This window comes from Heterodontus francisci, chromosome 35, assembly GCF_036365525.1.
Source record: "Heterodontus francisci isolate sHetFra1 chromosome 35, sHetFra1.hap1, whole genome shotgun sequence".
Lineage (NCBI taxonomy): Eukaryota > Metazoa > Chordata > Chondrichthyes > Heterodontiformes > Heterodontidae > Heterodontus > Heterodontus francisci.
The window spans coordinates 2,360,446-2,383,689 of NC_090405.1; positions in this window are offsets into that span (position 1 = coordinate 2,360,446).

Here is a 23,244-nt window from a genome sequence, read left to right on the forward strand (position 1 = left end):
TGTGTGGGGAAGGTGTTTCAGAGTGTGCGGAAGGCGTTTCAGTGTGTGGGGAATTGGTTTCAGTGTGTGGGGAAGGTGTTTCAGTGTGTGGGGAAGGGTTTCAGTGAGTGTGGGGAAGTGTTTCAGTGTGTGGGGAAGGGGTTTCTGTGTGTGGGGAAGGTGTCTCAGTGTGTGGGGATGTGTTTCAGTGTGTGGGGAAGGTGTTTTAGTGTGTGGGGAAGCGGTTTCAGTGTGTGGGGAAGGTGCTTCAGTGTGTGGGGATGTGTATCAGTGTTGGGGAAGGTATTTCAGTGTGGGGGGAAGGGGTTTCAGTGTGTGGGGAAGGGGATTCAGTGTGTGGGGAAGGTGTTTCAGTGTTTGGGGAAGGGTTTCAGTGTGTGGGGAAGTGTTTCACTTTGTGGGGAAGGTTTTCAGTGTATGGGGAAGTGTTTCAGTGTGTGGGGAATGTGTTTCAGTGTGTGGGGAAGGTGTTTCAGTGTGTGGGGATGTGTTTCAGTGTGTGGGGAAGGGGTTTCAGTGTGTAGGGAATAGGTTTCAGTGAGTGGGGAAGGTGTTTCAGTGTGTGTGGGGATGGTTTTCTGTGTGTGGGGAAAGTGTTTCAGTGTGTGGGGAAGGTATCTCAGTGTGTGGGGAAGGGGTTTCAGTGTGTGAGGAAGGGGTTTCAGTGTGTGGGGAAGCTGTTTCAGTGTGTGGGGAAGGTGTTTCAGTGTGTGGGGATGTGTTTCAGTGTGTGGGGAAGGGTTTCAGTGTGTGGGGAATGTGTTTCAGTGTGTGCGTAAGGGGTTTCAGTGTTTGGGGAAGGTGTTTCAGTTTGTGGCGAAGGTATTTAAGTGTGTGGGGAAGGTGTTTCAATGTGTGGGGAATGGATTTCAGTGTGTGGGGAAGGTGTTTCAGTGTGTGGGGAATGTGTTTCAGTGTGTGGGGTAAGGGTTTCAGTTTGTGGGGAAGGTGTTTCAGTTTGTGGGGAAGGTGTTTTAGTGTGTGGGGATGTGCTCCACTGTGTGGGGAAGGGTTTCAGTGTGTGGGGAAGGTGTTTCAGTGTGTGGGGATGGGTTTCAGTGTGTGGGGATGGGTTTCAGTGTGTGGGGAAGGGTTTTCAGAGTGTGGGGAAGGGTTTCAGTGTGTGGAGAAGGTGTTTCAGTGTGTGGGGTTGGGTTTCAGTGTGTGGGGAACGGTTTTCAGTTTGTGGGGATGTGTTACAGTGTGTGGGGAACGGTTTCAGTGTGTGGGGAAGGGGTATCAGTGTGTGGGGAAGGTGTTTCAGTGTGTGCGGAAGGGGTTTCAGTTTGTTGGGAATGTGTTTCAGTGTGTGGGGAAGGTGTTTCAGAGTGTGCGGAAGGCGTTTCAGTGTGTGGGGAATTGGTTTCAGTGTGTGGGGAAGGTGTTTCAGTGTGTGGGGAAGGGTTTCAGTGAGTGTGGGGAAGTGTTTCAGTGTGTGGGGAAGGGGTTTCTGTGTGTGGGGAAGGTGTCACAGTGTGTGGGGATGTGTTTCAGTGTGTGGGGAAGGTGTTTTAGTGTGTGGGGAAGCGGTTTCAGTGTGTGGGGAAGGTGCTTCAGTGTGTGGGGATGTGTATCAGTGTTGGGGAAGGTATTTCAGTGTGGGGGGAAGGGGTTTCAGTGTGTGGGGAAGGGGATTCAGTGTGTGGGGAAGGTGTTTCAGTGTTTGGGGAAGGGTTTCAGTGTGTGGGGAAGTGTTTCACTTTGTGGGGAAGGTTTTCAGTGTATGGGGAAGTGTTTCAGTGTGTGGGGAATGTGTTTCAGTGTGTGGGGAAGGTGTTTCAGTGTGTGGGGATGTGTTTCAGTGTGTGGGGAAGGGGTTTCAGTGTGTAGGGAATAGGTTTCAGTGAGTGGGGAAGGTGTTTCAGTGTGTGTGGGGATGGTTTTCTGTGTGTGGGGAAAGTGTTTCAGTGTGTGGGGAAGGTATCTCAGTGTGTGGGGAAGGGGTTTCAGTGTGTGAGGAAGGGGTTTCAGTGTGTGGGGAAGCTGTTTCAGTGTGTGGGGAAGGTGTTTCAGTGTGTGGGGATGTGTTTCAGTGTGTGGGGAAGGGTTTCAGTGTGTGGGGAATGTGTTTCAGTGTGTGCGTAAGGGGTTTCAGTGTTTGGGGAAGGTGTTTCAGTTTGTGGCGAAGGTATTTAAGTGTGTGGGGAAGGTGTTTCAATGTGTGGGGAATGAATTTCAGTGTGTGGGGAAGGTGTTACAGTGTGTGGGGAATGTGTTTCAGTGTGTGGGGTAAGGGTTTCAGTTTGTGGGGAAGGTGTTTCAGTTTGTGGGGAAGGTGTTTTAGTGTGTGGGGATGTGCTCCACTGTGTGGGGAAGGGTTTCAGTGTGTGGGAAAGGTGTTTCAGTGTGTGGGGATGGGTTTCAGTGTGTGGGGATGGGTTTCAGTGTGTGGGGAAGGGTTTTCAGAGTGTGGGGAAGGGTTTCAGTGTGGGGAGAAGGTCTTTCAGGGAGTGGGGAAGGGGTTTCAGTGTGTGGGGATGTGTTTCAGTGTGTGGGGAAGTGGTTTCAGTGTGTGGGGAACGGGTTTCAGTGTGTGGGGAAGGGGTTTCAGTGTTTGTGGAAGGGGTTTCATTGTGCGGGGAAGGGGGATCAGTGTGTGGGCACGTTGTCTCAGTGTGAGTGTGGATGGGTTTCAGTGTGTGGGTAAGGTGTCTCAGTGTGTGGGGAAGGCGTTTCAGTGTGTGTGGGGATGGGTTTCAGTTTGTGCGGAAGGTGTTTCTGTGTGTGTGGAAGGGGTTTCAGTTTGTGGGGAATGGGTTTCAGTGTGTGGGGAAGGTGTTTCAGTTTGTGGGGAAGGTATTTCAGTGTGTGGGGAAGTTGTTTCAGTCTGTGGGGAATGTGTTTCAGTGTGTGGGGAAAGGGTTTCAGTGTGTGGGGAAGGTGTTTCAGTGTGTGGGAATGTGTTTCAGTGTGTGGGGATGTGTTTCAGTGATTGGGGAAGTGTTTCAGTGTGTGGGGAAGGGGTTTCAGAGTGTGGGGAAGGTGTTTCAGTGTGGGGGGAAGGGGTTTCAGTGTGTGGGGAAGGGGTTTCAGTGTGTGGGGAATGGGTTTCAGCGTGTGGGAAAGGTGTTTCAGTTTGTGGGGAAGGTGTTTCAATGTGTGGGGAAGGGATTTCAGTGTGTGGGGAAGGTGTTTCAGTGTGTGGGAAATGTGTTTCCGTTTGTGGGGAAAGGGTTTCAGTGTGTGGGGAAGGTGTTTCAGTGTGTGGGGCAGGTGTTTCAGTGTGTGGGGATGTGCTCCGCTGTGTGGGGAAGGGTTTCAGTGTGTGGGGAAGGTGTTTCAGTGTGTGGGGATGTGTTTCAGTGTGTGGGGATGGGTTTCAGTGTATGGGGAAGGGGTTTCAGAGTGTGGGGAAGGGTTTCAGTGTGTGGGGAATGGGTTTCAATGTGTGGGGAAGGGGTTTCAGTGTGTGGGGATGTGTTTCAATGTGTGGGGAAGGGGTTTCAGTGTGTGGGGAGCGGGTTTCAGTGTGTGGGGAATTGTCTTCACTGTGTGCTGTGAAGGTTTTTCAGTGTGTCGGGAAGGTGTTTCAGTGTGTGCGGAAGGGGTTTCAGTGTGTGGGGAAGGGGTTTCATTGTGTCGGGAAAAGTTTCAGTGTGAGGGGAAGGGTTTCAGTGTGTGGGGACGGCGTTTCAGTGTGTGCGGAAGGTGTTTCAGTGTGTGGGGAACGGTTTTCAGTGTGTGGGGAAGGTGTTTCAGTGTGTGGGGAAGGTTTTCAGTGAGTGGGGAAGGGGTATCAGTGTGTGGGCAAGATGTTTCAGTGTGTGGGGAAGGTATTTCAATGTGTGGGGAAGGGAATTCAGTGTGTGGGGAAGGTGTTTCATTGTGTGGGGAAGGTGTTTCAGTGTGTGGGGAAAGGGTTTCAGTGTCTGGGGAAGGTGTTTCAGTGTGTGGGGATGTGTGTCAGTGTGTGGGGATGTGTTTCAGTGTGTGGGGATGGTTTACAGTGTGTGGGGAAGGTGTTTCACTGAGTGGGGATGGGTTTCAGTGTGTGGGGATGTTTCAGTGTGTGGGGAAGGGTTTCAGTGTGTGGGGAAGGGGATTCAGTGTGTGGGGAAGGTGTTTCAATATGTGGGGATGTGTTTCAGTGTTTGGTGATGGGGTTTCAGTGTGTGAGGAAGGTGTTTCAGTGTGTGGGAAAGGGGCTTCAGTGTATGGGGAAGGGGTTTCATTGTGTGGGGAAGGTGTTTCAGTGTGTGGGGAAGTGTTTCAGTGTATGGGGAAGGTGTTTCAGTGTGTGGGGAAGGGTTGCAGTGTGTGGGGAAGGTGTTGCAGTATGTGGGGAAGTGGTTTCAATGTGTGAGGATGGGGTTTCAGTTTGTGGGGAAGGTGTTTCAGTGTGTGGGGAAGGGGTTTCAGTGTGTGGGGAAGGTGTTTCAGTGTGTGGGAAAGGTGTTTCAATGTGTGGCGAAGGGGTTTCAGTTTGCGGGGAAGGTGTTTCAGTGTGTGGGGATGGGTTTCAGTGTGTGGGTATGTGTTTCAGTGTGTGGGGAAGGGTTTCAGTGTGTGGGGAAGGGGTGTCAGTGTGTGGGGATGGATTTTAATGTGTGGGGATGGGTTTCAGTGTATGGAAAAAGGGTTTCTCTGAAGAAAGGGATTAGGAGAGCTAAGAGAGGGCATGAAAAATGCTTGGCGGGTAGGATAAAAGAAAACCCCAAGGCCTTTTACGCGTATGTCAGAAATATGAGGATGACTAGGGGGACCGTAGGTCCGGTCAAGGACAATAGCGGGAGACTGTGTGTTGAGCCGGAAGAGATAAGTGAGGTTTTGAATGAGTACTTCTCTTCGGTATTTACGAATGAGAAGGGGTGTATTACTGAAGAGGACGGTGTGAAACAGACTGGTAAGCTCGAGGAAGTGCTCGTTAGGAGGGAAGATGTGTTGGGGTTTTTGAATAACTTGAAGATAGACAAGTCTCCCGGGCCTGACGGGGTATATCCAAGGATGTTATGGGAAGCAAGGGATGAAATTGCAGAGCCGCTGGCAATGATCTTTTCATCTTCTCTGCTGACGGGGGTGGTACCAGGTGATTGGAGGGTGGCAAATGTTGTGCCCCTGTTCAAGAAAGGGAATAGGAACAACCCTGGGAATTACAGGCCAGTTAGTCTTACTTCGGTGGTAGGCAAGTTGATGGAAAAGGTGCTGAGGGATAGGATTTCTGAGCATCTGGAAAGACACTGCTTGATTCGGGACAGTCAGCACGGTTTTGTGAGGGGTAGGTCTTGCCTCACAAGCCTGATTGAATTCTTTGAGCAGGTGACCAAGCAAGTGGATGAGGGTAAACCAGTGGATGTGGTGTACATGGATTTTAGTAAGGCATTTGATAAGGTCCCCCATGGTAGACTTATGGAGAAAGTCAGGAGGCATGGGATAGTGGGGAATGTGGCCAGTTGGATTAAGAATTGGCTAACTGATAGAAGGCAGAGAGTGGTCTTAGATGATAAATACTCAGCCTGGAGCCCAGTTACCAGTGGCGTGCCGCAGGGATCAGTTCTGGGTCCTCTCCTGTTTGTGATTTTTATTAACGACTTGGATGAGGAAGTCGAAGGGTGGGTCAGTAAATTTGCAGATGATACAAAGGTTGGTGGAGTTGTGGATACCGAGGAGGGCTATTGTCGTCTGCAAAGGGACTTGGATAGGTTGCAGTGCTGGGCTGAAAAGTGGCAGATGGAGTTTAACCCTGAAAAGTGTGAGGTCGTCCATTTTGGAAGGACAAACATGAATGCAAAATACTGGGTTAACGGTAGGGTTCTTGGGCATGTGGAGGAGCAGAGAGACCTTGGGGTCTATGTGCATAGATCATTGAAAGTTGCAACTCAAGTGGATAGGGCTGTGAAGAAGGCATATGGGGTGTTAGCGTTCATTAGCAGAGGGATTGAATTTAAGAGCCGTGAGGTGATGATGCAGCTGTACAGGACCTTGGTAAGGCCTCATTTGGAGTACTGTGTGCAGTTCTGGTCGCCTCATTTTAGGAAGGATGTGGAAGCCTTGGAGAGGGTGCAGAGGAGATTTACCAGGATGTTGCCTGGAATGGAGAATAAGTCTTACGAGGAAAGGCTGAACATTCTAGGCCTCTTCTCATTAGAAAGGAGAAGGATGAGGGGTGACATGATAGAGGTTTATAAGATGATCAGGGGAATAGATAGGGTAGACAGTCAGAAACTTTTTCCCCGGGTGGAGCAAAGCGTTACAAGGGGTCATAAATTTAAGGTGAAGGGTGGGAGATATAAGGGGGATGTCAGGGGAAGGTTCTTTACCCAGAGAGTGGTCGAGGCATGGAATGCCTTGCCCGGGGAAGTTGTTGAGTCAGAAACTTTAGGGACTTTCAAAAGGCTTTTGGATAGGTATATGGATAAAGGAGAATGATGGGGTATAGATTAAATTGTCCTTGACAGAGGACAAAGGATCGGCACAACATTGTGGGCCGAAGGGCCTGTTCTGTGCTGTATGTTCTATGTTCTATATGTTCTATGATTCGGGAAGGTGTTTCAGTGTGTGGGGAAGGGGTTTCAGTTCGTGGGGAAGGTATTTCAGTGTGTGGGGAAGGTGTTTCAATGTGTGGGGAAGGGATTTCAGTGTGTGGGTAAGGTGTTTAGTGTGTGGGGAATGTGTTTCAGTGTGTGGGGAAAGGGTTTCAGTGTGTGGGGAACGTATTTCAGTGTGCGGGGAAGGTGTTTCAGTGTGTGGGGAAGGTGTTTCAGTGTGTGTGGGGATGGTTTTCAGTTTGTGCGGAAGGTGTTTCAGTGTGTGTGGAAGGGGTTTCAGTTTGTGGGGAATGGGTTTCAGTGTGTGGGGAAGGTGTTTCAGTTTGTGGGGAAGGTATTTCAGTCTGTGGGGAAGGTTTTTCAATGTTTGGGGAAGGGATTTCAGTCTGTGGGGAAGGTGTTTCAGTGTGTGGAGAATGTGTTTCAGTGTGTGGGGAAAGGTTTTCAGTGTGTGGGGAAGGTGTTTCAGTCTGTGGGAATGTGTTTCAGATTGTGGGGATGTGTTTCAGTGTTGGGGAAGGGTTTCAGTGTGTGGGGAAGGTGTTTCAGTGTGTGGGGTTGGGTTTCAGTGTGTGGGGAACGGTTTTCAGTTTGTGGGGATGTGTTACAGTGTGTGGGGAACGGTTTCAGTGTGTGGGGAAGGGGTATCAGTGTGTGGGGAAGGTGTTTCAGTGTGTGCGGAAGGGGTTTCAGTTTGTGGGGAATGTGTTTCAGTGTGTGGGGAAGGTGTTTCAGAGTGTGCGGAAGGCGTTTCAGTGTGTGGGGAATTGGTTTCAGTGTGTGGGGAAGGTGTTTCAGTGTGTGGGGAAGGGTTTCAGTGAGTGTGGGGAAGTGTTTCAGTGTGTGGGGAAGGGGTTTCTGTGTGTGGGGAAGGTGTCTCAGTGTGTGGGGATGTGTTTCAGTGTGTGGGGAAGGTGTTTCAGTGTGTGGGGAAGCGGTTTCAGTGTGTGGGGAAGGTGCTTCAGTGTGTGGGGATGTGTATCAGTGTTGGCGAAGGTATTTCAGTGTGGGGGGAAGGGGTTTCAGTGTGTGGGGAAGGGGATTCAGTGTGTGGGGAAGGTGTTTCAGTGTTTGGGGAAGGGTTTCAGTGTGTGGGGAAGTGTTTCACTTTGTGGGGAAGGTTTTCAGTGTATGGGGAAGTGTTTCAGTGTGTGGGGAATGTGTTTCAGTGTGTGGGGAAGGTGTTTCAGTGTGTGGGGATGTGTTTCAGTGTGTGGGGAAGGGGTTTCAGTGTGTGTGCGGATGGTTTTCTGTGTGTGGGGAAAGTGTTTCAGTGTGTGGGGAAGGTATCTCAGTGTGTGGGGAAGGGGTTTCAGTGTGTGAGGAAGGGGTTTCAGTGTGTGGGGAAGCTGTTTCAGTGTGTGGGGAAGGTGTTTCAGTGTGTGGGGATGTGTTTCAGTGTGTGGGGAAGGGTTTCAGTGTGTGGGGAATGTGTTTCAGTGTGTGCGTAAGGGGTTTCAGTGTTTGGGGAAGGTGTTTCAGTTTGTGGCGAAGGTATTTAAGTGTGTGGGGAAGGTGTTTCAATGTGTGGGGAATGGATTTCAGTGTGTGGGGAAGGTGTTTCAGTGTGTGGGGAACGTGTTTCAGTGTGTGGGGTAAGGGTTTCAGTTTGTGGGGAAGGTGTTTCAGTTTGTGGGGAAGGTGTTTTAGTGTGTGGGGATGTGCTCCACTGTGTGGGGAAGGGTTTCAGTGTGTGGGGAAGGTGTTTCAGTGTGTGGGGATGGGTTTCAGTGTGTGGGGATGGGTTTCAGTGTGTGGGGAAGGGTTTTCAGAGTGTGGGGAAGGGTTTCAGTGTGGGGAGAAGGTCTTTCAGTGTGTGGGGAAGGGGTTTCAGTGTGTGGGGATGTGTTTCAGTGTGTGGGGAAGTGGTTTCAGTGTGTGGGGAACGGGTTTCAGTGTGTGGGGAAGGGGTTTCAGTGTTTGTGGAAGGGGTTTCATTGTGCGGGGAAGGGGGATCAGTGTGTGGGCACGTTGTCTCAGTGTGAGTGGGGATGGGTTTCAGTGTGTGGGTAAGGTGTCTCAGTGTGTGGGGAAGGCGTTTCAGTGTGTGTGGGGATGGGTTTCAGTTTGTGCGGAAGGTGTTTCTGTGTGTGTGGAAGGGGTTTCAGTTTGTGGGGAATGGGTTTCAGTGTGTGGGGAGGGTGTTTCAGTTTGTGGGGAAGGTATTTCAGTGTGTGGGGAAGTAGTTTCAGTCTGTGGGGAATGTGTTTCAGTGTGTGGGGAAAGGGTTTCAGTGTGTGGGGAAGGTGTTTCAGTGTGTGGGAATGTGTTTCAGTGTGTGGGGATGTGTTTCAGTGATTGGGGAAGTGTTTCAGTGTGTGGGGAAGGGGTTTCAGAGTGTGGGGAAGGTGTTTCAGTGTGGGGGGAAGGGGTTTCAGTGTGTGGGGAAGGGGTTTCAGTGTGTGGGGAATGGGTTTCAGCGTGTGGGAAAGGTGTTTCAGTTTGTGGGGAAGGTGTTTCAATGTGTGGGGAAGGGATTTCAGTGTGTGTGGAAGGTGTTTCAGTGTGTGGGAAATGTGTTTCCGTTTGTGGGGAAAGGGTTTCAGTGTGTGGGGAAGGTGTTTCAGTGTGTGGGGCAGGTGTGTCAGTGTGTGGGGATGTGCTCCGCTGTGTGGGGAAGGGTTTCAGTGTGTGGGGAAGGTGTTTCAGTGTGTGGGGATGTGTTTCAGTGTGTGGGGATGGGTTTCAGTGTATGGGGAAGGGGTTTCAGAGTGTGGGGAAGGGTTTCAGTGTGTGGGGAATGGGTTTCAATGTGTGGGGAAGGGGTTTCAGTGTGTGGGGATGTGTTTCAATGTGTGGGGAAGGGGTTTCACTGATTGGGGAAGGGTTTCAGTGTGTGGGGAAGGTGCTTCACTGTGTGCTGTGAAGGTTTTTCAGTGTGTCGGGAAGGTGTTTCAGTGTGTGCGGAAGGGGTTTCAGTGTGTGGGGAAGGGGTTTCATTGTGTCGGGAAAAGTTTCAGTGTGAGGGGAAGGGTTTCAGAGTGTGGGGACGGCGTTTCAGTGTGTGCGGAAGGTGTTTCAGTGTGTGGGGAACGGTTTTCAGTGTGTGGGGAAGGTGTTTCAGTGTGTGGGGAAGGGTTTCAGTGAGTGGGGAAGGGGTATCAGTGTGTGGGCAAGATGTTTCAGTGTGTGGGGAAGGTATTTCAATGTGTGGGGAAGGGAATTCAGTGTGTGGGGAAGGTGTTTCATTGTGTGGGGAAGGTGTTTCAGTGTGTGGGGAAAGGGTTTCAGTGTCTGGGGAAGGTGTTTCAGTGTGTGGGGATGTGTGTCAGTGTGTGGGGATGTGTTTCAGTGTGTGGGGAAGGTTTACACTGTGTGGGGAAGGTGTTTCACTGAGTGGGGATGGGTTTCAGTGTGTGGGGATGTTTCAGTGTGTGGGGAAGGGTTTCAGTGTGTGGGGAAGGGGATTCAGTGTGTGGGGAAGGTGTTTCAATATGTGGGGATGTGTTTCAGTGTTTGGTGATGGGGTTTCAGTGTGTGAGGAAGGTGTTTCAGTGTGTGGGGAAGGTGTTTCAGTGTGTGGGAAAGGTGTTTCAATGTGTGGCGAAGGGGTTTCAGTTTGTGGGGATGGGTTTCAGTGTGTGGGAAAGGGGTTTCAGTGTGTGGGGAAGGGTTTAAATGTGTGGGGAATGTGTTTCAGTGTGTGCGGAAAGGGTTTCAGTGTGTGGGGATGTGTCTCAGTGTGTGGGGAAGGATTGCAGTGTGTGGGGATGTGTTTCAGTGTGTGGGCAAGGGTTTCAGTGTGTGTGGAAGGGGTTTCAGTGTGTGGGGAAGCGGTTTCAGTGTGTTGGGATGGATTTTAATGTGTGGGGATGGGTTTCGGTGTATGGGGAAGGTGTTTCAGTGTGTGGAGAAGGGTTTCAGTGCATGGAGAAGGGGTTTCTCTGTGTGGGGAAGGTGTTTCAGTGTGTGGGGAAGGGGTTTCAGTTTGTGGGGAAGGTATTTCAGTGTGTGGGGAAGGTGTTTCAATGTGTGGGGAAGGGATTTCAGTGTGTGGGTAAGGTGTTTCAGTGTGTGGGGAATGTGTTTCAGTGTGTGGGGAAAGGGTTTCAGTGTGTGGGGAAGGTGTTTCAGTGTGTGGGGAAGGTATTTCAGTGTGTGGGGAAGGTGTTTCAGTGTGTGGGGAAAGTGTTTCAGTGTGTGGGGAAGGTGTTTCAGTGTGTGGGGAAGGTGTTTCAGTGTGTGGGGATGTGCTCCGCTCTGTGGGGAAGTGTTTCAGTGTGTGGGGAAGGTGTTTCAGTGTGTGGGGAAGGTTTTTCAGTGTGTGGGGAAGGTGTTTCAGTGTGTGGGGAAGGGTTTCAGTGTGTGGGGAATGTGTTCCAGTGTGTGGGTAAGGGGTTTCAGTGTTTGTGGAAGGGGTTTCATTGTGCGGGGAAGGGGTTTCAGTGTGTGGGCACGTTCTTTCAGTGTGAGTGGGAATGGGTTTCAGTGTGTGGGGAAGGTGCCTCAGTGTTTGGGGAAGGTGTTTCAGTGTGTGTGGGCATGGGTTTCAGATTGTGCGGAAGGTGTTTCAGTGTGTATGGAAGGGGTTTCAGTTTGTGGGGAATGGGTTTCAGTGTGTGGGGAAGGTGTTTTAGTGTGTGGGGTTGGGTTTCAGTGTGTGGGGATTGGTTTCAGTGTGTGGGGATGGGTTTCAGTGTGTGGGGAATGGGTTTCAGAGTGTGGGGAAGGGTTTCAGTGTTGGGGGAAGGAGTTTCAGTGTGTGGGGAAAGGGTTTCAGTGTGTGGGGAAGGTGTTTCAGTTTGTGGGGATGGTATTTCAGTGTGTGGGGAAGGTGTTTCAATGTGTGGGGAAGGGATTTCAGTTTGTGGGGAAGGTGTTTCAGTGTGTGGGGAATGTGTTTCAGTGTGTGGGGAAAGGGTTTCAGTGTGTGGGGAAGGTGTTCCAGTGTGTGGGGAAGGTGTTTCAGTGTGTGGGGAAGTTGTTTCAGTGTGTGTGGGGATGGGTTTCCGTCTGTGGGTAAGGTGTTTCAGAGTGTGCGGAAGGGGTTTCAGTGTGTGGGGAATTGGTTTCAGTGTGTGGGGAAGGTGTTTCAGTGTGTGGGGAAGGGTTTCAGTGTATGTGGGGAAGGGTTTCAGTGTGTGGGGATGTGTTTCAGTGTGTGGGGAAGGGGTTTCAGTGTGTGGGGAAGGTGTCTCAGTGTGTGGGGATGTGTTTCAGTGTGTGGGGAAGGTATATCAGTGTGTGGGGACGCGGTTTCAGTGTGTCGGGAAGCTGCTTCAGTGTGTGGGGATGGGTTTCAGTGTGTGGGGAAGGTGTTCCAGTGTGTGGGGAAGGGGTTTCAGTGTCTGGTGAAGTGTTTCCCTTTGTGGGGAAGGGTTTCAGTGTGTGGGGAAGGGTTTCAGTCTGTGGGGAAGGTGTTTCAGTGTGTGGGGAAGGGGTTTCAGCGTGTGTGGAAGTGTTTCACTTTGTGGGGAAGGGTTTCAGAGTGTGGGGAAGGGTTTCAGTGTGTGGGGATATGTTTCAGTGTTTGGGGAAGGGTTTCAGTGTGTGGGGAAGGTGTTTCAGTGTGTGGGGAAGGGGTTTCAGCGTGTGTGGAAGTGTTTCACTTTGTGGGGAAGGGTTTCAGTGTGTGGGGAAGGGTTTCAGTGTGTGGGGATATGTTTCAGTGTTTGGGGAAGGGTTTCAGTGTGTGGGGAAGTGTTTCACTTTGTGAGTAAGGGTTTCAGTGTGTGGGGAAGGTGCTTCAGTGTGTGGGGATGAGTTTCAGTGTATGGGGAAGGGTTTCATTGTGTGGGGAAGGGCTTTCAGTGTGTAGGGAATGGGTTTCAGTGTGTGGGGAAGGTGTTTCAGTGTGTGGGGAAGGTGTTTCAGTGTGTGAGGAAGGGGTTTCAGTGTTTGGTGAAGGTGTTTCAGTGTGTGGGGAAGGGGTTTCAGTGTGAGGGGAAGGGGTTTCAGTGTGTGGGGAAGGTGTCTCAGTGTGTGGGGATGTGATTCAGTGTGTGGGGAAGGTATATCAGTGTGTGGGGACGCGGTTTCAGTGTGTCGGGAAGGTGCTTCAGTGTGTGGGGATGGGTTTCAGTGTGTGGGGAAGGTGTTCCAGTGTGTGGGGAAGGGGTTTCAGTGTCTGGTGAAGTGTTTCCCTTTGTGGGGAAGGGTTTCAGTGTGTGGGGAAGGGTTTCAGTCTGTGGGGAAGGTGTTTCAGTGTGTGGGGAAGGGGTTTCAGTGTGTGTGGAAGTGTTTCACTTTGTGGGGAAGGGTTTCAGTGTGTGGGGAAGGGTTTCAGTGTGTGGGGATATGTTTCAGTGTTTGGGGAAGGGTTTCAGTGTGTGGGGAAGTGTTTCACTTTGTGAGTAAGGGTTTCAGTGTGTGGGGAAGGTGCTTCAGTGTGTGGGGATGAGTTTCAGTGTATGGGGAAGGGTTTCAGTGTGTGGGGAAGGGGTTTCAGTGTGTAGGGAATGGGTTTCAGTGTGTGGGGAAGGTGTTTCAGTGTGTGGGGAAGGTGTTTCAGTGTGTGAGGAAGGGGTTTCAGTGTTTGGTGAAGGTGTTTCAGTGTGTGGGGAAGGGGTTTCAGTGTGTGGCGAAGGGGTTTCAGTGTGTGGGGAAGGTGTTTCAGTTTGTGGTGATGTGTTTCAGTGTGTGGGGAAGGTGTTTCAGTGTGTGAGGAAGGGGTTTCAGAGTTTGGGGACGGTGCTTCAGTGTGTGGGGAAGGGGTTTCAGTGTGTGGGGAAGGGGTTTCAGTGTGTGGGGAAGGTGTTCAGTGTGTGGGGATGTGTTTCAGTGTGTGGGGAAGGTGTTTCAATGTGTGGGGAAGGTGTTTCAGTGTGTGTGGAAAGGGTTTCAGTGTGTGGGGAAGGTGTTTCAGTGTGTGGGGAAGGTGTTTCAGTATGTGGGGATGTGCTCCACTGTGTGGGGAAGGGTTTCAGTTTGTGGGGAAGGTGTTTCAGTGTATGGGGATGGGTTTCAGTGTGTGGGGAAGAGTTTCAGTGTGTGGGAAAGGGTTTCAGTTTGTGGGGATGTGTTTCAGTGTGTGGGGAAGGGGTTTCAGAGTGTGGGGAATGGGTTTCAGTGTGGGGGGAAGGGGTTTCAGAGTGTGGGGAAGGGTTTCAGTGTGGGGGGAAGGGGTTTCAGTGTGTGGGGAATGGGCTTCAGTGTGTGGGGAAGGTGTTTCAGTTTGTGGGGAAGGTATTTAAGTGCTTGGGGAAGGTGTTTCAATGTGTGGGGAAGGGATTTCAGTGTGTGGAGAAGGTATTTCAGTGTGTGGGGAATGTGATTCAGCGTGTGGGGAAAGGGTATCAGTGTGTGGGGCAGGTGTTTCAGTGTGTGGGGAAGGTGTTTCAGTGTGTGGGGACGTTGTTTCAGTGTGTGTGGGGATGGGTTTCAGTGAGTGGGGAAGGTGTTTCAGATTGTGCGGAAGGGGATTCAGTGTGTGGGGAATTGGTTTCAGTGTGTGGGGAAGGTGTTTCAGTGTGTGGGGAAGGGTTTCAGTGTGTGGGGAAGGTGATTCAGTGTGTGGGGAAGCGGTTTCAGTGAGTGGGGAAGGTGCTTCAGTGTGTGGGGAAGGTGCTTCAGTGTGTCGGGATGTGTTTCAGTGTGTGGGCAAGGTGTTTCAGTGCGTGGGGAAGGGGTGTCAGTGTGTGGGGAAGGGGATTCAGTGTGTGGGGAAGGTGTTTCAGAGTTTGGGGAAGGGTGTCAGTGTGTGGTGAAGTTTTTCACTTTGTGGGGAAGGGTTCCAGTGTGTGGGGAAGGGTTTCAGTGTGTGGGGAATGAGTTTCAGTTTGTGGGGAAGGTGTTTCAGTATGTGGCGATGTGTTTCAGTGTGTGGGGAAGTGTTTCAGTGTGTGGGGAAGGGGTTTCAGTGTGTAGGGAATGGGTTTCAGTGTGAGGGGAAGGTTTTTCAGTGTGTGTGGGGATGGTTTTCAGAGTGTGGGGAAGGTGTTTCAGTGTGTGGGGAAGGTGTTTCAGTGTGTGGGGAAGGGGTCTCAGTGTGTGAGGAAGGGGTTTCAGTGTTTGGGGAAGGTGTTTTAGTGTGTGGGAATGGTGGTTCAGTGTGTGTGGAAGGGGTTTCAGTGTGTGGGGAAGGTGTTTCAGTGTGTGGGGAAGGTGTTTCAGTGTGTGGGGAAGGGTTTCAGTGTGTGGGGAATGTGTTCCAGTGTGTGTGTAAGGGGTTTCAGTGTGTGGGGTTGTGTTTCAGTGTGTGGGGAAGGGGTTTCAGTGTGTGGGGAACGGGTTTCAGAGTGTGGAGAAGGTGTTTCAGTGTTTGTGGAAGGGGTTTCATTGTGCGGGGAAGGGGTTTCAGTGTGAGGGCACGTTGTTTTAGTGTGAGTGGGGATGGGATTCAGTGTGTGGGGAAGGTGTTTCAGTGTGTGTGGGGATGGGTTTCAGTTTGTGGGGAATGGGTTTCAGTGTGTGGGGAAGGTGTTTCTGTGTGTGGGTATGTGTTTCAGTGTGTGGGCATGTGTTTCAGTGTGTGGGGATGGGTTTCAGTGAGTGGGGAAGGTGTTTCAGAGTGTGCGGAAGGGGATTCAGTGTGTGGGGAATTGGTTTCAGTGTGTGGGGAAGGTGTTTCAGTGTGTGGGGAAGGGTTTCAGTGTGTGGGGAAGGTGATTCAGTGTGTGGGGAAGCGGTTTCAGTGAGTGGGGAAGGTGCTTCAGTGTGTGGGGAAGGTGCTTCAGTGTGTCGGGATGTGTTTCAGTGTGTGGGCAAGGTGTTTCAGTGCGTGGGGAAGGGGTGTCAGTGTGTGGGGAAGGGGATTCAGTGTGTGGGGAAGGTGTTTCAGAGTTTGGGGAAGGGTGTCAGTGTGTGGTGAAGTTTTTCACTTTGTGGGGAAGGGTTCCAGTGTGTGGGGAAGGGTTTCAGTGTGTGGGGAATGAGTTTCAGTTTGTGGGGAAGGTGTTTCAGTATGTGGCGATGTGTTTCAGTGTGTGGGGAAGTGTTTCAGTGTGTGGGGAAGGGGTTTCAGTGTGTAGGGAATGGGTTTCAGTGTGAGGGGAAGGTTTTTCAGTGTGTGTGGGGATGGTTTTCAGAGTGTGGGGAAGGTGTTTCAGTGTGTGGGGAAGGTGTTTCAGTGTGTGGGGAAGGGGTCTCAGTGTGTGAGGAAGGGGTTTCAGTGTTTGGGGAAGGTGTTTTAGTGTGTGGGAATGGTGGTTCAGTGTGTGTGGAAGGGGTTTCAGTGTGTGGGGAAGGTGTTTCAGTGTGTGGGGAAGGTGTTTCAGTGTGTGGGGAAGGGTTTCAGTGTGTGGGGAATGTGTTCCAGTGTGTGTGTAAGGGGTTTCAGTGTGTGGGGTTGTGTTTCAGTGTGTGGGGAAGGGGTTTCAGTGTGTGGGGAACGGGTTTCAGAGTGTGGAGAAGGTGTTTCAGTGTTTGTGGAAGGGGTTTCATTGTGCGGGGAAGGGGTTTCAGTGTGAGGGCACGTTGTTTTAGTGTGAGTGGGGATGGGATTCAGTGTGTGGGGAAGGTGTTTCAGTGTGTGTGGGGATGGGTTTCAGTTTGTGGGGAATGGGTTTCAGTGTGTGGGGAAGGTGTTTCTGTGTGTGGGTATGTGTTTCAGTGTGTGGGCATGTGTTTCAGTGTGTGGGGATGGGTTTCAGTGTGTGGGGATGGGTTTCAGTGTGTGGGGATTGGTTTCAGTGTGTGGAGATGGGTTTCAGTGTGTGGGGAAGGGGTTTCAGAGTGTGGGGAAGGGTTTCTGTGTGGGGGGAAGGGGTTTCAGTGTGTGGGGAATGGGTTTCAGTGTGCGGGAAAGGTGTTTCAGTTTGTGGGGAATGTATTTCAGTGCTTGGGGAAGGTGTTTCAATGTGTGGGGAAGGTGTTTCAGAGTGTGCGGAAGGGGTTTCAGTGTGTGGGGAATTGGTTTCAGTGTGTGGGGAAGGTGTTTCAGTGTGTGGGGAAGGGTTTCAGTGTGTGTGGGGAAGGGTTTCACTTTGTGGGGAAGGGGTTTCAGTGTGTGGGGAAGGTGTCTCAGTGTGTGGGGATGTGTTTCAGTGTGTCGGGAAGGGGTTGCAGTGTGTGGGGAACGGGTTTCAGTTTGCGGGGAAGGGGTTTCAGTGTTTGTGGAAGGGGTTTCATTGTGCAGGGAAGGGGTTTCAGTGTGTGGGGAAGGTGTCTCAGTGTGTGGGGATGTGTTTCAGTGTGTCGGGAAGGGGTTTCAGTGTGTGGGGAACGGGTTTCAGTTTGCGGGGAAGGGGTTTCAGTGTTTGTGGAAGGGGTTTCATTGTGCGGGGAAGGGGTTTCAGTGTGTGGGGAAGGGGTTTCAGTGTGTGGGGATGTGTTTCAGTGTTTGTGGAAGGGGTTTCATTGTGCAGGGAAGGGGTTTCAGTGTGTGGGCACGTTGTTTCTGTGTGTGTGTGGATGGGTTTCAGTGTTTGGGGAAGGTGCCTCAGTGTGTGGGGAAGGTGTTTCAGTGTGTGTGGGGATGGGTTTCAGTTTGTGCGGAAGGTGTTTCAGTGTGTGTGGAAGGGGTTTCAGTTTGTGGGGAATGGGTTTCAGTGTGTGGGGAAGGTGTTTCAGTTTTTGGGAAGGTATTTCAGTCTGTGGGGAAGTTTTTTCAATGTGAGGGGATGGGATTTCAGAGTGTGGGGAAGGTGTTTCAGTGTGTGGGGAAGGTGTTTCAGTGTGTGGGGAAGGTGTCTCAGTGTGTGAGGAAGGGGTTTCAGTGTTTGGGGAAGGTGTTTCAGTGTGTGGGGAAGGTGGTTCAGTGTGTGTGGAAGGGGTTTCAGTGTGTGGGGAAGGTGTTTCAGTGTGTGGGGATGTGTTTCAGTGTGTGGGGAAGGTGTTTCAGTGTGTGGGGAAGGTGTTTCAGTGTGTGGGGAAGAGTTTCTGTGTGTGGGGAATGTGTTCCAGTGTGTGGGTAAGGGGTTTCAGTGTGTGGGGTTGTGTTTCAGTGTGTGGGGAAGGGGTTTCAGTGTGTGGGGAACGGGTTTCAGAGTGTGGAGAAGGGGTTTCAGTGTTTGTGGAAGGGGTTTCATTGTGCGGGGAAGGGGTTTCAGTGTGTGGGTACGTTGTTTTAGTGTGAGTGGGGATGGGATTCAGTGTGTGGGGAAGGTGTTTCAGTGTGTGTGGGGATGGGTTTCAGTTTGTGGGGAATGGGTTTCAGTGTGTGGGGAAGGTGTTTCTGTGTGTGGGTATGTGTTTCAGTGTGTGGGCATGTGTTTCAGTGTGTGGGGATGGGTTTCAGTGTGTGGGGATTGGTTTCAGTGTGTGGAGATGGGTTTCAGTGTGTGGGGAAGGGGTTTCAGAGTGTGGGGAAGGGTTTCAGTGTGGGGGGAAGGGGTTTCAGTGTGTGGGGAATGGGTTTCAGTGTGCGGGGAAGGTGTTTCAGTTTGTGGGGAAGGTATTTCAGTGCTTGGGAAAGGTGTTTCAATGTGTGGGGAAGGGATTTCAGTGTGTGGAGAAGGTGTTTCAGTGTGTGGGGAATGTGTTTCAGCGTGTGGAGAAAGGGTATCAGTGTGTGGGGAAGGTGTTTCAGTGTGTGGGGAAGGTTTTCAGTGTGTGTGGACGTTGTTTCAGTGTGTGTGGGGATGGGTTTCAGTGTGTGGGGAAGGTGTTTCAGAGTGTGCGGAAGGGGTTTCAGTGTGTGGGGAATTGGTTTCAGTGTGTGGGGAAGGTGTTTCAGTGTGTGGGGAAGGGTTTCAGTGTGTGTGGGGAAGGGTTTCACTTTGTGGGGAAGGGGTTTCAGTGTGTGGGGAAGGAGTCTCAGTGTGTGGGGATGTGTTTCAGTGTGTCGGGAAGGGGTTTCAGTGTGTGGGGAACGGGTTTCAGATTGCGGGGAAGGGGTTTCAGTGTTTGTGGAAGGGGTTTCATTGTGCGGGGAAGGGGTTTCAGTGTGTGGGGAAGGGGTTTCAGTGTGTGGGGATGTGTTTCAGTGTGTCGGGAAGGGGTTTCAGTGTGTGGGGAACGGGTTTCAGTTTGTGGGGAAGGGGTTTCAGTGTTTGTGGAAGGGGTTTCATTGTGCAGGGAAGGGGTTTCAGTGTGTGGGCACGTTGTTTCTGTGTGTGTGTGGATGGGTTTCAGTGTTTGGGGAAGGTGCCTCAGTGTGTGGGGAAGGTGTTTCAGTGTGTGTGGGGATGGGTTTCAGTTTGTGCGGAAGGTGTTTCAGTGTGTGTGGAAGGGGTTTCAGTTTGTGGGGAATGGGTTTCAGTGTGTGGGGAAGGTGTTTCAGTTTGTGGGGAAGGTATTTCAGTCTGTGGGGAAGATTTTTCAATGTGAGGGGATGGGATTTCAGTATGTGGGGAAGGTGTTTCATTGTGTGGGGAATGTGTTTCAGTGTGTGGGGAAAGGGTTTCAGTGTGTGGAGAAGGTGTATCAGTGTGTGGGAATGTGTTTCAGTGTGTGGGGATGTGTTTCAGTGTGTGAGGAAGGGTTTCAGTGTGTGGGGAACGTGTTTCAGTTTGTGGGGATGGGTTTCAGTGTGTGGGGATTGGTTTCAGTGTGTGGGCATGGGTTTCAGTGTGTGGGGAAGGGGTTTCAGAGTGTGGGGAAGGGTTTCAGTGTGGGGGGAAGGGGTTTCAGTGTGTGGGGAATGGGTTTCAGTGTGTGGGGAAGGTGTTTCAGTTTGTGGGGAAGGTATTTCAGTGCTTGGGGAAGGTGTTTCAATGTGTGGGGAAGGGATTTCAGTGTGTGGAGAAGGTGTTTCAGTGTGTGGGGAATGCGTTTCAGCGTGTGGGGAAAGGGTATCAGTGTGTGGGGAAGGTGTTTCAGTGTGTGGGGAAGGTGTTTCAGTGTGTGGGGACGTTGTTTCAGTGTGTGTGGGGATGGGTTTCAGTGTGTGGGGAAGGTGTTTCAGAGTGTGCGGAAGGGGTTTCAGTGTGTGGGGAATTGGTTTCAGTGTGTGGGGAAGGGTTTCAGTGTTTGTGGGGAAGGGTTTCAGTGTGTGGGGAAGGGGTTTCAGTGTGTGGGGAAGGTGTCTCAGTGTGTGGGGATGTGTTTCAGTGTGTGGGGAATGTGTTTCAGTGTGTGGGGAAGGTGTTTCAGTGTGTGGGGAAGCGGTTTCAGTGTGTGGGGAAGGTGCTTCAGTGTGTGGGGAAGGTGCTTCAGTGTGTGGGGATGTGTTTCAGTGTGTGGGCAAGGTGTTTCAGTGTGTGGGGAAGGGGTGTCAGTGTGTGGGGAAGGGGATTCAGTGTGTGGGGAAGGTGTTTCAGAGTTTGGGGAAGGGTTTCAGTGTGTGGTGAAGTTTTTCACTTTGTGGGGAAGGGTTTCAGTGTGAGGGGAAGGTGTTTCAGTGTGTGTGGGGATGGTTTTCAGTGTGTGTGGAAGGTGTTTCAGTGTGTGGGGAAGGTGTTTCAGTGTTTGGGGATGGTGTTTCAGTGTGTGGGGAAGGTGGTTCAGTGTGTGTGGAAGGGGTTTCAGTGTGTGGGGAAGGTGTTTCAGTGTGTGGGGATGTGTTTCAGTGTGTGGGGAAGGTGTTTCAGTGTGTGGGGAAGGTGTTTCAGTGTGTGGGGAAGGGTTTCAGTGTGTGGGGAATGTGTTCCAGTGTGTGGGTAAGGGGTTTCAGTGTGTGGGGTTGTGTTTCAGTGTGTGAGGAAGGGGTTTCAGTGTGTGGGGGACGGGTTTCAGTGTGTGGAGAAGGGGTTTCAGTGTTTGTGGAAGGGGTTTCATTGTGCGGGGAAGGGGTTTCAGTGTGTGGGCACGTTGTTTTAGGGTGAGTGGGGATGGGATTCACTGTGTGGGGAAGGTGTTTCAGTGTGTGTGGGGATGGGTTTCAGTTTGTGTGGGAATGTGTTTCAGTGTGTGGGGATGGGTTTCAGTGTGTGGGGATTGGTTTCAGTGTGTGGGGATGGGTTTCTGTGTGTGGGGAAGGGGTTTCAGAGTGTGGGGAAGGGTTTCAGTGTGGGGGGAAGGTGTTTCAGTGTGTGGGGCAGGTGTTGCAGTGTGTGGGGATGTGCACCGCTGAGTGGGGAAGTGTTTCAGTGTGTGGGGAAGGTGTTTCAGTGTGTGCGGATGTGTTTCAGTGTGCGGGGATCTGTTTCAGTGTGTGGGGAAGTGGTCTCAGAGTGTGGGGAAGGGTTTCAGTGTGGGGGAAGGGGTTTTAGAGTGTGGGGAAGTGGTTACAGTGTGTGGGGATGTGTTTCAATGTGTTGGGAAGGGGTTTCAGTGTTTGGGGAGCGGGTTTAAGTGTGTGGGGAAGGTGTTTCAGTGTGTGTGCTGTGAAGGTGTTTCAGTGTGTGGGGAAGGTGTTTCAGTGTGTGCGGAATGTGTTTCACTGTGTGGGGAAGGGGTTTCATGGTGTGGGGAAGAGTTTCAGTGTGTGGGGAAGGGTTTCAGTGTGTGGGGAAGGCGTTTCAGTGTGTGCGGAAGGTGTTTCAGTGTGTGGGGAACGGTTTTCAGTGTGTGGGGAAGGTGTTTCAGTGTGTGGGGAAGGGTTTCAGTGAGCGGGGAAGGGGTATCAGTGTGTGGGGAAGATGTTTCAGTGTGTGGGGAAGGTATTTCAATGCGTGGGAAAGGGATTTCAGTGTGTGGGGAAGGTGTGCCATTGTGTGGGGAAGGTGTTTCAGTGTGTGGAGAAAGGGATGCAGTGTCTCGGGAAGGTGTTTCAGTGTGTGGGGATGTGTGTCAGTGTGTGGGGATGTGTTTCAGTGTGTGGTGAAGGTTTTCAGTGTGTGGGGAAGGTGTTTCACTGAGTGGGGATGGTTTTCCGTGTGTGGGGATGTTTCAGTGAGTGGGGAAGTGGTTTCCGTGTATGGGGAATTGGTTTCAGGGTGTGGGGAAGGGGTTTCAGTGTGTGGGGAAGGGGTTTCAGTGTGTGGGGAATGGGTTTCAGTGTGTGGGGAAGGGTTTCAGTGTGTGGGGAAGGGGATTCAGTATGTGGGGAAGGTGTTTCAATCTGTGGGGATGTGTTTCAGTGTTTGGTGATGGGGTTTCAGTGTGTGGGGAAGGGGTTTCAGTGTATGGGGAAGGGGTTTCAGTGTGTGGGGAAGGTGTTCCAGTGTGTGGGGAATGGTTTAAGTGTGTGGGTAGGTGTTTCAGTGTGTGGGTAGGTGTTTCTGTGTGTGGGGATGTGCTCCACAGTGTGGGGAAGGGTTTCAGTGTGTGGGGAAGGTGTTTCAGTGCATGGGGATGGGTTTCAGTGTGTGGGGATGGCTTTCAGTGTGTGGGGAAGGGTTTTCAGAGTGTGGCTAAGGGTTTCATTGTGGGGAGAAGGTCTTTCAGTGTGTTGGGAAGGGGTTTCAGTGTGTGGGGATTTGTTTCAGTGTGTCGGGAAGGGGTTTCAGTGTGTGGGGAACGGGTTTCAGTTTGTGGGGAAGGGGTTTCAGTGTTTGTGGAAGGGGTTTCATTGTGCGGGGAAGGAGTTTCAGTGTGTGGGCACGTTGTTTCAGTGTGAGTGGGGATGGGTTTCAGTGTGTGGGGAAGGTGTTTCAGAGTGTGCGGAAGGGGTTTCAGTCTGTGGGGAATTGGTTTCAGTGTGTGGGGAAGGTGTTTCAGTGTGTGGGGAAGGGTTTCAGTGTGTGTGGGGTAGGGTTTCACTTTGTGGGGAAAGGGTTTCAGTGTGTGGGGAAGGTGTCTCAGTGTGTGGGGATGTGTTTCAGTGTGTGGGGAAGGTGTTTCAGTGTGTGGGGTAGGTGCTTCAGTGTGTGGGGAAGGTGCTTCAGTGTGTGGGGATGTGTTTCAGTGTCTGGGCAAGGTGTTTCAGTGTGTGGGGAAGGGGTGTCATTGTGTGGGGAAGGGGATTCAGTGTGTGGGGAAGGTGTTACAGCGTTTGGGGAAGGGTTTCAGTGTGTGGTGAAGTTTTTCACTTTGTGGGGAAGGGTTTCAGTGTGTGGGGAAGGGTTTCAGTGTGTGGGGAATGAGTTTCAGTTTATGGGGAAGGTGTTTCAGTATGTGGGGATGTGCTTCAGTGTGTGGGGAAGTGTTTCCGTGTGTGGGGAAGGGGTTTCAGTGTGTAGGGAATGGGTTTCAGTGTGTGGGGAAGGTGTTTCATTGTGTGAGGGGATGGTTTTCAGTGTGTGGGGAAGGTGTTTCAGTGTGTGGGGAAGGTGTTTCAGTGTGTGGGGAAGGGGTTTCAGTGTGTGAGGAAGGGGATTCAGTGTTTGGGGAAGGTGTTTCAGTGTGTGGGGAAGGTGGTTCAGTGTGTGTGGAAGGGGTTTCAGTGTGTGGGGAAGGTGTTTCAGTGTGTGCGGATGTGTTTCAGTGTGTGGGGAAGGTGTTTCAGTGTGTGGGGAAGGTGTTTCAGTGTGTGAGGAAGGGTTTCAGTGTGTGGGGAATGTGTTCCAGTGAGTGGGTAAGGGGTTTCAGTGTGTGGGGTTGTGTTTCAGTGTGTGGGGAAGGGGTTTCAGTGTGTGGGGAACGGGTTTCAGTGTGTGGAGAAGGGGTTTCAGTGTTTGTGGAAGGGGTTTCATTGTGCGGGGAAGGGGTTTCAGTGTGTGGGCACGTTGTTTCAATGTGAGTGGGGATGGGTTTCAGTGTGTGGGGAAGGTGTTTCAGAGTGTGCGGAAGGGGTTTCAGTCTGTGGGGAATTGGTTTCAGTGTGTGGGGAAGGTGTTTCAGTGTGTGGGGAAGGGTTTCAGTGTGTGTGGGGAAGGGTTTCACTTTGTGGGGAAGGGGTTTCAGTGTGTGGGGAAGGTGTCTCAGTGTGTGGGGATGTGCATCAGTGTGTGGGGAAGGTGTTTCAGTGTGTGGGGATGTGTTTCAGTGTGTGGGCACGGTGTTTCAGTGTGTGGGGAAGGGGTTTCAGTGTGTGGGGAAGGGGATTCAGTGTGTGGGGAAGGTGTTTCAGCGTTTGGGGAAGGGTTTCAGTGTGTGGTGAAGTTTTTCACTTTGTGGGGAACGGTTTCAGTGTGTGGGGAAGGGTTTCAGTGTGTGGGGAATGAGTTTCAGTTTATGG